Source organism: Oncorhynchus tshawytscha, linkage group LG18, assembly GCF_018296145.1.
Source record: "Oncorhynchus tshawytscha isolate Ot180627B linkage group LG18, Otsh_v2.0, whole genome shotgun sequence".
NCBI classification, from domain to species: Eukaryota; Metazoa; Chordata; class Actinopteri; order Salmoniformes; family Salmonidae; genus Oncorhynchus; species Oncorhynchus tshawytscha.
This window is the reverse complement of record NC_056446.1, coordinates 33,751,628-33,765,188: the sequence shown is the minus strand read 5'-3', so window position 1 is coordinate 33,765,188 and position 13,561 is coordinate 33,751,628. Positions and strand designations below refer to the sequence as shown.

At 42.7% G+C, this 13,561-nt stretch overlaps 1 pseudogene; it reads left to right on the top strand.

The window, feature by feature from the left end:
* Nucleotides 1-348: 348 nt before the first annotated feature.
* On the top strand, nt 349-5,169 carry LOC121839989 (annotated as a pseudogene).
* The last annotated feature ends 8,392 nt before the right edge of the window (nt 5,170-13,561 follow it).

Here is a 13,561-nt window from a genome sequence, read left to right as displayed (position 1 = left end):
GGAAACAAAAAATGGAAACAAACACTATATAGCCTCAAAACATGGTTAAAACAACACTTTTGATGGATCCTTACATGCATAGCTGTCTATGGATTGGAGAGTGAATACATTTATCTAGCACAATCATATTTTTACCAAACCAGGAGTGAGGGTGCCGTTGCTATTGTTTTTGCTGCTGATTTCCAGTTTAATGTATTCCTGAGAGAGCAACCTGCAAAGAGTAAGCCTATGAAGAATGATGGTAAACCAAGATTAAAATAATTATTGTATGAGATTCAACCCAATAAATCATTTTCCCCACGTGACTTCTAACTTGTTCAAATGGGATGGTCTCCAGACAGAGTCATCTTCTCCGCAATGCTCTAGAGTAGAAATTTAACTCGGATTGTGAACCTTGTGGCGGTTGATTAGAGGTGGCAGCCCGACAGTTCTACAAGCCATGCGAGTCGTTTGGTAATCAGCCTAGCTGTTTCTGCATCTTGGTGGAGTAAAACAACAAACAAGGTATTGTATACCATACAACGTTCTTCTCTCTTAGTTGTATTTCGAGGGTTACTAAATAATAATCGATAAAGCATTTGGGGATTTTGATGATGATAAATGTAATCATATTTAAACGAATAAAGAGGACCCGTGACACATTCATTTGAATCAGTTTAATGCGTCTCCCACTCTAACAGGTGTGCAGTTCACCTTTCACTAGCTACAATACAGATAGTTTCACCAGATAATGTGGTTTAACCGAAGAGTTTTGGTATCCTTACTGGGAGATACATGATCGGTGCTGTTTGGTGTAATACTTTGGCGACACTGTCTTTGTCCTTCATTTATGGAAACACGGGTCTCGTAAGTGGCCCATTGCAGGTGTCGGTTTTGAATGTAGAAAATGTTATTTTAATAAATTCTTGTTTTGCTCCATGAAGATATCTCTGCGCTACACTAAACACTACCTACCCTGTAACTCCCAGTAATTGAATACAAACAAATCTTTGTTACACCAGATAATGTGATTTAACCAATCTGTAGCTAACCTTTCACATACGATGTTATTCATTTGGAAGACAATACACTAAGCACGTGACTCACGAGTAAAATACTCAATATTTTCCTTCATCAATCTGTTTTGTCTATTGGCTATCCTACTCCCAGATCACTATGAATATCCAGTCAGTTATCAACAGGGAAGTGTTTGCCCCCCGGGATGAGAGGATACTAGTGGCTGTGGAGGTTAAGAGGAGAAAAAGGAAAAAGGTTCCCTTTCTTCCCACTGGAGGCAAGGGAGAATATATGACATACATCTGTCTGTCAGGTAGGCTCCTCTAACATATTTCTCTATGACATACATCTGTCTGTCAGGTAGGCTCCTCTAACATATTTCTCTATGACATACATCTGTCTGTCAGGTAGGCTCCTCTAACATATTTCTCTATGACATACATCTGTCTGTCAGGTAGGCTCCTCTAACATATTTCTCTATGACATACATCTGTCTGTCAGGTAGGCTCCTCTAACATATTTCTCTATGACATACATCTGTCTGTCAGGTAGGCTCCTCTAACATATTTCTTTATGACATACATCTGTCTGTCAGGTAGGCTCCTCTAACATATTTCTCTATGACATACATCTGTCTGTCAGGTAGGCTCCTCTAACATATTTCTCTCAGCTGGGACCATTGTGACTTGAATTTTAAATCCAGGACTTGTTGATCTGCTGTGTATATATACAACTCTCTTGTTCAGGATTAAAAGGCTACGTTGTTTAACCATCTCATGGTGGAATTATCTGACTGGAAGGATGCAGAGGTATTCATTGTGTTGCAGTCAGGGCATTGTGATGCTGGCTATCTAATACCACTGAGTCTGACGTTGTCAGAGGACATGGATCCTATAATTGAGCAGGAAGGATCACTTGCATATTATTTAGATGTTCAGTGTCACTCACTCTCCATCCATAGTAGCTATTGTTACTGTGATGAAGTCACCCAGAGTGATGGGCATTCACTGCCCCAGTGTCCCTCGAGGGACTCTTCACACCGTCCCAATTACACCACTGACGGAAGAGTGACTAGTGTCCTCAGCTGGCACTGCCAGTCTCCCCCATTACAACCCCTCATATCGTTTGAACAAGAGAATCCACTGAAGAAGAATGGGCATTGGCGGTCTGTTTGTTGATCTGTGATGGTGACTGGTCCCGTGTGTGTCCAATGTTTGTAAAAAATCAAACACACGTTTAGTAGTGGAAAGTGAATCCTAAATCTATTCTTTATATCCTGTCTTCATTGTAGTACTGTGTAGATTTACTTTGATATTTTTACATTATATGACGTGTGCTTTGGTTTCATATTTCTAACCGATGACCCCTCCTAATCCCCCAGTGACCAATAAGAGACCAGCCCAGCTCCTCATCACCAAGGTCAAGCAGTTTGGAGGCTCTGCCCCTTCACCAGGAGGTCACAGTGGAGCGTGGAGCAGCTCCGCCAGGTCGATGGCATCGACCCCAACAAGGTGACGTCATCATAGAGATGGTATAGATGTGATTTTCTGTGTAGTGTTTTTTTTTTTTCTTCTGTGTATCTTAGCCTGTACTGCCTAGACTCTCTGGAAGCCCTGTATCCATTGTTCAGTTTCCCAAAGCAGAATGGATGAGAATCAGTGCGGTTTGGGGGCTAATTAGACTAGTAGAGCCAATCGGGTCTTGATGGATAAAGGGTTGAATTGGGATTGGAGCACCAGGATTCTGACCCATGTGTTTCTGGGCGATTGGTTTGGTCCACTATTCTCCTCTACTGTCTTGTGACCTCTCTATCGTATCCCTCATCTGTATACCCTTCTGTAAACTCCCACAGGACTGCCCAGAGTTTGACCTGGTATTCGACAACGCCTTTGACCAATGGGTGGCCAGCTCAGCGGCAGAGAAGTGCATCTTCATCCAGATCATGTACCACGCCTGTCAGACTTACTGGGAGGGCAAGGAGCGGGTCCCTGGTGGCCTGGGTAGCCCAGCTGGAGACCAGCAGAAGGATCAGAGAGCTAGTCCAGGGGCCCAGGTTAGCCCAGGATCCCAAGGGGGCCAAAGAGGAGGTCCAGGGGCCCAGGCTAGACGGAAGAGCACAGTGGGTCCCAGGCCCCGCCAGACTGAATTTGTCAACTGTCAGTCCAAACTCACAGGAGGTAAAGGGGTGTGAAAGGAGAAGCGTAGTCTGTCAAAAGTCAGTCCCAATTCACTCCCTTCCCCTTGGTCCTAACCCTTCCATGTTTGCAGATTGACGTGCATTGACCTAGGGAAGTGTTAGGGTGCAATATTGACCAGCTATCAGTTTGCATTATTCTGAGACTGTAGGAGTGGTTTATCCTCATGATATGGCATGGACTCCAATTTCCTGTTTAATTCTGTACTGTCTATTTGCCCTATTGATCATGGTTATGATACAGCTTTTATCAGTCTCATTGGGTGTCATTCTAACAGATGCCTGCACTGTGAATCTGGTCATCTACCGTTGCAAGGTCTTCTTCAACCGCATGAAGAAGGGGATGGTTTCAAAACAAAGCAGTCCTCAGGTTGGAGGTAAGGGGACAAAACAACCGTCAATAATATAAGGACAAACCTTAGTGGTAGGCCTATGGCTCTATCCTTTATATTCTCCTTTATAATCCTCTCTCAGGCGATGGATGGTTTTGTCAATTGTCCTCTGTAACACCTCTCTCCGCTACAGTAGAGAATGGCTCTTCTATGAGGTTGCGGCTAGCTGACTGGCGACTTTGTGTCCAAACCTCCTGCTAAAATAACAAAGGCTAGCCTTGAGTCTGCGGGGTAGGGAGACTGAGAAGAAACGCGGCTCCTCATGGAACCAACTGACGTGTGTGTGTGTGTGGCACAGGGAGAGGTGCCAGGCAGTAGCAGGGCATAGAGATGCAGACCAACAGAAAATGTAGGGCAGTCTCTCTCCTAAGTTGACCAGTCCAGGTGGCATGATCTAGCCCCTACAGATTGTTACCTCTCTCTCGACAAACATTAGTTTAGAATAAAAGAAAGCAAAGATGGCTAGATTGACATTTTGATTCTGGCTCTTGGATGTTGTAACATAATGTTATACCTGTTTGGTATCCCATCTAGGTATCCTATCTTTGGTGTGTGTGGTCTTGACCAGTTTTTGTCTCTGTCTCTCTGTTTCTCTGTGTGTTGTGCAGCAGGTCACAGAGCAAGTCCCAGTGGGCAGCGCCCCCAGGGGCAGTATGGGTAGTGTAGTCCAGAGGGCCAGCCAGGCCCTGCAGGAGCGTGGGGAGAGACTGGGCCGTGCCGAGAACCAGACAGTAGACCTGATGCACAAAGCCCAGCAGTTTGCAGACACTGCCCACAAGGTGAGACGCTGCGCTGTTAAATATCAACACCACAGACACACGGCAGACACACGGCAGACACACGCTAACACACCACAGGCAGTTGGGCGAAAGTTTGATTTCAGCCTCTGCGTTTGGTCCAGCCATGCTCGTGACATATGAGCAACTTAACATGTATTATGAAGTGTGTATCATTCCACACTATGCTGTGTAGTTGACCTTGTCTAGAATACCTACCCAATGAGAGAGCCAGAGGGCTACCAACACCCCCATACCATTAGGTTTTACAGTAATTGTGAGCCAATCAATCCTCATAATAAACTCTTCATTTGGAGAGGAGGCATTATAAGTATACCAGCGTAACACTCTCATTGATGAGAACATACACAGGTAATTAACTCATTAATTAAATGTTTATGTAATTGGATGACATTGGTAATCTAAAACTATTAGGCCCTAGAATGCTTTAAAGTGGCCCATCAAAGAGAGAACACCTTTTTTATTTCAGGGAAATGAGCTAGAATGTGAAAATGATGAGACTTTCTTTCTCCTCTAGCTGGCTCTGAAGTATTCAAACTAGAGGCATCTCTTCCTGTGGGTCCGCTCCTGGAGTCCGTGGCCCTATTTCACCTGTTGATTCTATGGATAACTTCTATACTAATGTTGTGCTGAGGCATAGTTTAGTTGAAACCCAGTGGACGCTGCAATTCCTCTGTGAAGAATCCTATGTTCTGAGAGGAGTGGAGGGTTGTGGTACTTGCTCTTAGGACACTGACTATGTCAAAAGGACATGGAAACCTTTACAGACGGGCAGTGGGGAGGACGGCCCATTTATGGACCTCGGAGTTTAAGAATGACCTTTAACCTCCAGAATGGGACCTGTGGATCACATGACGGTGTCGTTTCATTGCATAGCTAGCTGGTTTACTGGATGGCAACGTTGTCACAATGCTCCCACTGCTTGAGTGTACTTGTCTTCCCTGCTTCAGTAGCCTGTGCTCTGATGACGAGGACTTTAGATTTTGGTGGTTTCACATGTTTTTAGACATTTTAATATTGGCATATCTGAATTCTCAGTAAAAAGCTTTTCAGGATTCACGTGTCTTCTCCGCTATGGAAGTATATTTCAATGGTGGTTTTGCTCGTTACATAAATAATTGCTCATTTATGACTGTAAACAGGCACACGCATAGAGAGCAGCTGGTGAATGATTGATTTAGATTGATACTGGAGAATCCATTTTACCCATGGGAGGGGTTACCAATTAGTCATTTAATGTTTGAATGGTGTTGAATGTAAGTATGGCTGTTTCAGGTTTTTGCCTTAGTCTTGTGCTAGCTGGTGCAGGGGTATGAGGAACACCTGGTGAAATGTTTATTTTCTTTGCATGGTGATGCTTTAGTAAGTTTAGTCTTGATTTCTTGGCACTTTCTAAATATGACTATTGTATGGATTCCTATATTGCACTATAATTTGCTTCCACTATTTTTCACTGCTAAATTCCTCCACTACCCTCTCCCTGCTTGCATCATCCATTGATTAGTCACTAATCACTATTCCAAATTCAAGTTGCTCATCTATCTGATCCTTGTCTATTGTCTTTGTCTAATCATGTGTGAGTCATTGATCCCCGGTCTTGTCACTTATGTGTCGTGTGTTTTTGTCTGTTGCACCATGTGTATCGTAATTACATGTCTCATGACCTTTTTAATCTTCAATTGCTGGTTCCGTGTCAGAGACTTGAGTGCAGCCGGTATAATGGTGGGTTCGTGTATGTAGACCAGGGCTCTTCTAGTTGAGGTTGTAAGCAAGATATGGAATGTTGAGTGTGAAGGATTGCGTGTGTGATCATAATCTCGTCCACACAGCCGGCTCTCTATGTGGTAGCAATTGAGCCTGGGGACGAGGTTCATGTGATGACTGTTCAGAATGCCACTGTCGAGAAGAGACTTCTGAGTTGGTGAGTGATGAGGGTCACAGAGGCTTGTTGTAAGGTTGAGTGCTCTTGCGTAGGCCTGTGGTTGTTGAATTTCTTTCGATACCTAATAGTGTTTTTATTGTACACAACAATAAATAAATAGATATGCTTTATCAGCTGGGACAACATGTCCCACTTCATGCTTAACCTGTCATGGAATGAGAGGAAGCCTAATCTGTCTTTCAACTACTCGTATCTGAATGAGACTTAATTGTGGCAGTTAACTAAGGAGACAAATCCTAAAATGGCACTGCATGCTTTCTGTTGCTATATTACTGTTGGTGATCTGATGAAAGATTAGCTAGAATCTAGATGAGTTGAAAAGTGACTAAACTACCTTTTTTTTAATATTCTGATCATGGAGTTGAAACCATGAACTGATGTTATTCCTAGAAATGCTGACTATTTAACATAGTCTTAGAACAGTTCTTGAAGCTCTGTTTAGTGTCAATGTTAACATGATTTGTACTGTTTTTAATGAGAACTTCAATGACCTTAACACTCCTCTTTTTGACCCAATAAATGAAATGGGACCTGTCTGATGTTCTGTGTTTTCATTTTGTCAGGGCCTACTGCAGGGCTCTCTAACACTCTTCCTGGAGAGCTACCATCCTGTAGGTTTTCACTCTGAATCTAATCTAGCACACCCGATTCAATAATTACATGTTTGAATCAGGTTACAGGTGGAATCAGGTTAGATACAACAGGGGTTGGCTTGAGTAGCCTGGATAGAGAGATGTAAGGTACCCAAAATTTTTTTTTTTTTGCCTTATTTCTGAACACTAGAGGGTGCTCAAACAGCAGTTAAATCTGATCCACTGGCCATCACAAGTGACATTATTACTTAAGGTCATTTGATGATGGGGTATTATTTAAATATGTCGTTATGGTGCATATAATACAACACACCTGTGTGTTCTTATAGATCATGTAGATTGCTTGTGGTCAGAATGGTTTGTTATGAATGTTCACCAATGACTGTTGAATTAAAGGAAATGTTTGCTTGGAATATTTTGAGATCCTGATCGTTACTGCCCATTTGCTCAATCCCGTCATAATTCTGTGTCAAACCACTGTCCAAACCATTAACAGGCAGGTAGCCTGTTGGTTATGAGCATTGGGGCAGTATTTGAGAGGTCGCTGGTTTGAATCCCTGAGCAGACTAGGTGAAAAATCTGCCGAGGTGCACTTGAGCAAGGCACTTAACCCTAGTTGCTCTGGATAAGAGTGTCTGCTAAGTGACTGAAATGTGAAACTGTTCTGTAATTAATTGGAAAATATTGAATTCATGCACCTGTCTATATTTTACTGTATTGTATATCCAGGTAGCTTGGTCAGCATCTATAGATCAGATGAAAACAGCTCTGGTCTCTGGAGAATACAGTATTTACAGTATAGATGCAGCTATACTGTAGTGACCTTAAGCCAACACCAAGAGACCTGGAGGTTCAGACCTCTTGGTGTATCAGTTGTTGAGTTGACAGTCGCTGGACCTGGTTTGAGTCCCAGTCGCGGCTACTCCTCAAATTCACTATGATACAATGTATGAGGACACGTTTATTTTTCTTCTAAATGCCAACGCCTGTGCTCACACAGGGCCGAACAGACACTCCGTCAGAGACGACTGAGATATAGATTGTGGATCATATCATTCATTGTATGTGGTGTGATAGGAGTTTGTTTGTGGTACTATATTTACAGGCCCTGCGATAGACTAGTGTCCTGTCCAGGGGTGTACTTGTACATCAAGCTGCCACGCTACCGAAACAGATTGCCTTCGGACCCAAGAGTGCTTCTGGCTCGTATAAGCCAAGGCTCCTGACTTCCTGTATTTACAAAATGTAAATAAACTACATAGCTGCTCCTTTAGTACCATAATGTAATTGATGATTTACTCATCAGTTTCACATTGTGGCTCATCAATGTGTATTTAACCTTCATGGTCACACCAGGAAGTGTCAGTATTGTCCTATCGACGAAGGACATTTCCTGATGCCTAAAGTAGACGTATCAGCAAGAAGGGCCGGTCGTGACTTGGTGGCCATGGAGACACAGTGACTTTGCATGGGTCTTATATGGACCATGCCTATTCCTCCTCGGATGTTAACATCTCAAGGACCCTTGGTTTAAGTCTGGCTTAACTCTGACTCAGACCGCTGGGTCACGAGTCATGACTAGTGGCCAGGGACACAGGGGTTGTATTCATTTGGACACAATATGGCAAATTGTTTTTCAACAGAAAACAAAAATAAGCGGTTCTTCCCTGTTTAACATTTTATTTATTTTGGTGCCTAATGAACAACCAGGGAGAGCATTTAAGCTTTTGGTGATATTGTCATCACTGATACGAGGTGAAAAATCTATGTGCCCATGAGCAAGGCACTTAACCCTAATTGCTCTGGATAAGAGTGCCTATTAAATGACAATTGTAAATGCACTGTATTAAATGAATCACGATTTCTTGTTAGTCAGAAAAGGTGGCTGTAGTTCTCCAGTGTACCACTGTGGGGGGCTGTGCAGTGGTGACTGTGTAGTTAAGGGATGGTAATAGGGTGAGACTTGCCCCCTCCAAACAGTGGAATGTAAACAGAATTGTCTCTTGAAGCCCTATTTATTTTATTTTTTATTTCAAACCTGGACGACACTGGGCCAATTGAGCGCAGCCCTATGGGACTCTCAATCATGGGGGTTGTGATACAGCCTGGATTTGAACCAGGGTGTCTGTAGTGACGCCTCTAGCACTGAGACGTAGTTCTTTAGACCACTGCTCCACTCGGGAGCCTGAATGCTCCTTCAACAATTTTAATAGCAGAGCAATGCTTTTGAATCAGCAGAAATGAAAAGACAGACATTTTCCTTATTTGAGACTTCTTATTATCTTCCTGCTTTCTATGAAGGCCATCTGGCTGCAGACTAAAGGACTAGCGCTCTCTCTGATGTTCTGGTTGAAATAGGACATCTCACACACATCAATGCCCTCAATCCAAAACACAGGGCTCCAAGCAGTCTTTTTCAGTGATAGTATACAGGTGAAAATGGCTAGACAGATTGCTGTGTAGGCAGAATGCTCAAATACACATTCAATATCTGTGTCAAAAAATCCAATAGTTTAATAGTTCGATTTTTTATTTTATTTACTCAACATTTCTTATCTTATCCTCTGTGACATCAGAACAGACAAACTTGGAAAGAGCTATTAGAGGAGCAGACAGTTATCTGAGGCACCTCTTACACGCTCCAGATTAACTTTGTGAAGAGGGGAACAAAAAAGATTTGTTTGAGCGAGAGAGATTTTATGTGTGTGTGTTATCTATCTGTGTCTAGGGTTCTCTAACCCGACTCGGCAGTACAGTTCCCCTGTCCACATCTTACAACGCTATCGAGGACCGACAGACACACACCACCACAATATATGAACTGTAATATAACAAACAAGCCACTTCACAGAGGTCAAAGATGGTGGGTCACATTGAGGACAGGTGATATAGTGATGACATGGAGGGTTCATGTCCACGTTCGGGATTAGCCGGTTGTTGATGTCTTAGTTTAAACAGGTGACCCGTGCTCTGAAGGTTTACGTTGTCTGACAATCATAGGGTTTGTGAGAGAGGGATTTTATTGGTGCTCACACTTTGTTACAGAATTGTCCTTGACAACGCGTTCATTTGAAACTCTATTGAGAAGAAGTAAGGGCCCAAATCACTTTACCCTTCATGTACATGTCTACCTCATACCCCTGCACATTGATCTGGTACTCTCTGTATATAGCTATTACCCCTGCACATTGATCTGGTACTCGCTGTATATAGCTATTACCCTGCACATTGATCTGGTACTCTCTGTATATAGCTATTACCCTGCACATTGATCTGGTACTCTCTGTATATAGCTATTACCCCTGCACATTGATCTGGTACTCTCTGTATATAGCTATTACCCCTGCACATTGATCTGGTACTCTCTGTATATAGCTATTACCCCTGCACATTGATCTGGTACTCTCTGTATATAGCTATTACCCCTGCACATTGATCTGGTACTCTCTGTATATAGCTATTACCCCTGCACATTGATCTGGTACTCTCTGTATATAGCTATTACCCCTGCACATTGATCTGGTACTGGTACTCTCTGTATATAGCTATTACCCCTGCACATTGATCTGGTACTCCCTGTATATAGCTATTACCCCTGCACATTGATCTGGTATTGGTACTCTCTGTATATAGCTATTACCCCTGCACATTGATCTGGTACTGGTACTTTCTGTATATAGCGATTACCCTGCACATTGATCTGGTACTCCCTGTATATAGCTATTACCCCTGCACATTGATCTGGTATTGGTACTCTCTGTATATAGCTATTACCCCTGCACATTGATCTGGTACTGGTACTTTCTGTATATAGCTATTACCCTGCACATTGATCTGGTACTCCCTGTATATAGCTATTACCCTGCACATTGATCTGGTACTGGTACTTTCTGTATATAGCTATTACCCTGCACATTGATCTGGTACTGGTACTTTCTGTATATAGCTATTACCCTGCACATTGATCTGGTACTGGTACTTTCTGTATATAGCTATTACCCTGCACATTGATCTGGTACTGGTACTTTCTGTATATAGCTATTACCCTGCACATTGATCTGGTACTCCCTGTATATAGCTATTACCCCTGCACATTGATCTGGTACTGGTACTTTCTGTATATAGCGATTACCCTGCACATTGATCTGGTACTCCTGTATATAGCTATTACCCCTGCACATTGATCTGGTATTGGTACTCTCTGTATATAGCGATTACCCCTGCACATTGATCTGGTATTGGTACTCTCTGTATATAGCTATTACCCCTGCACATTGATCTGGTACTGGTACTTTCTGTATATAGCTATTACCCTGCACATTGATCTGGTACTCCCTGTATATAGCTATTACCCCTGCACATTGATCTGGTATTGCTACTCTCTGTATATAGCTATTACCCTGCACATTGATCTGGTACTCTCTGTATATAGCTATTACCCCTGCACATTGATCTGGTATTGGTACTCTCTGTATATAGCTATTACCCCTGCACATTGATCTGGTACTGGTACTTTCTGTATATAGCGATTACCCTGCACATTGATCTGGTACTGGTACTTTCTGTATATAGCTATTACCCTGCACATTGATCTGGTACTCCCTGTATATAGCTATTACCCCTGCACATTGATCTGGTACTGGTACTTTCTGTATATAGCTATTACCCTGCACATTGATCTGGTACTCTCTGTATATAGCTATTATCCTGCACATTGATCTGGTACTCCCTGTATATAGCTATTACCCCTGCACATTGATCTGGTACTGGTACTTTCTGTATATAGCTATTACCCTGCACATTGATCTGGTACTCTCTGTATATAGCTATTACCCTGCACATTGATCTGGTACTCCCTGTATATAGCTATTACCCCTGCACATTGATCTGGTACTGGTACTTTCTGTATATAGCTATTACCCTGCACATTGATCTGGTACTCTCTGTATATAGCTATTACCCCTGCACATTGATCTGGTATTGGTACTCCTGTATATAGCTATCACCCCTGCACATTGATCTGGTACTGGTACTCCTGTATATAGCTATTACCCCTGAACATTGATCTGGTACTCCCTGTATATAGCTATTACCCTGCACATTGATCTGGTACTCTCTGTATATAGCTATTACCCTGCACATTGATCTGGTACTCTCTGTATATAGCTATTACCCTGCACATTGATCTGGTACTGGTACTCTCTGTATATAGCGATTACCCTGCACATTGATCTGGTACTCCCTGTATATAGCTATTACCCTGCACATTGATCTGGTACTCCTGTATATAGCTATTACCCTGCACATTGATCTGGTACTCCCTGTATATAGCTATTACCCTGCACATTGATCTGGTACTCCCTGTATATAGCTATTACCCTGCACATTGATCTGGTACTCCCTGTATATAGCTATTACCCTGCACATTGATCTGGTACTCCTGTATATAGCTATTACCCTGCACATTGATCTGGTACTCCCTGTATATAGCTATTACCCTGCACATTGATCTGGTACTCCCTGTATATAGCTATTACCCTGCACATTGATCTGGTACTCCTGTATATAGCTATTACCCTGCACATTGATCTGGTACTCCCTGTATATAGCTATTACCCTGCACATTGATCTGGTACTCTCTGTATGTATCTCCATTATTCTATATTGTCTTCCTTATGTTTCTATTTTTATTTTGTTTTATTTCTTTATCGTTGGGAAAAGCTCATATGTAAACATTTTATGGTAAATACCTGTTGTTTTTGGCACATATGACAAATTATTCAAATCCCAATTTTGAGATTCTAATCTATTATTGAAATTGTCTGCAAGTGATTTAGAACATACTTGAAAGCATGCTTGCTAAGGTTAGCTAGAGCCAGCCAGAGAATGAACATCAGTCTTACAGAGCTCCCTGTCGGGTCACTATAACAAGGGACTGGCCTCGAATCTACACAGTTGAACACAATTGTCAACGTTTATGCTCGGAACCTGTGATCATCATATTTATCATACCAGGAGGTGGTGTCACAGAGGACTTGAGTCAGTCAAGAGTACAGTAAGATAACCGGCAGAGGACTCGTAGTGAGTCAGTCAGAGTACAGTAAGATAACCGGCACAGAGGACTCGTAGTGAGTCAGTCAGAGTACAGTAAGATAACCGTCACAGAGGACTCGTAGTGAGTCAGTCAAGAGTACAGTAAGATAACCGGCAGAGGACTCGTAGTGAGTCAGTCAGAGTACAGTAAGATAACCGGCAGAGGACTCGTAGTGAGTCAGTCAGAGTACAGTAAGATAACCGGCAGAGGACTCGTAGTGAGTCAGTCAGAGTACAGTAAGATAACCGGCAGAGGACTCGTAGTGAGTCAGTCAGAGTACAGTAAGATAACCGGCAGAGGACTCGTAGTGAGTCAGTCAGAGTACAGTAAGATAACCGGCAGAGGACTCGTAGTGAGTCAGTCAGAGTACAGTAAGATAACCGGCAGAGGACTCGTAGTGAGTCAGTCAGAGTACAGTAAGAGAACCGGCAGAGGACTCGTAGTGAGTCAGTCAGAGTACAGTAAGAGAACCGGCAGAGGACTCGTAGTGAGTCAGTCAGAGTACAGTAAGAGAACCGGCAGAGGACTCGTAGTGAGTCAGTCAGACTACAGT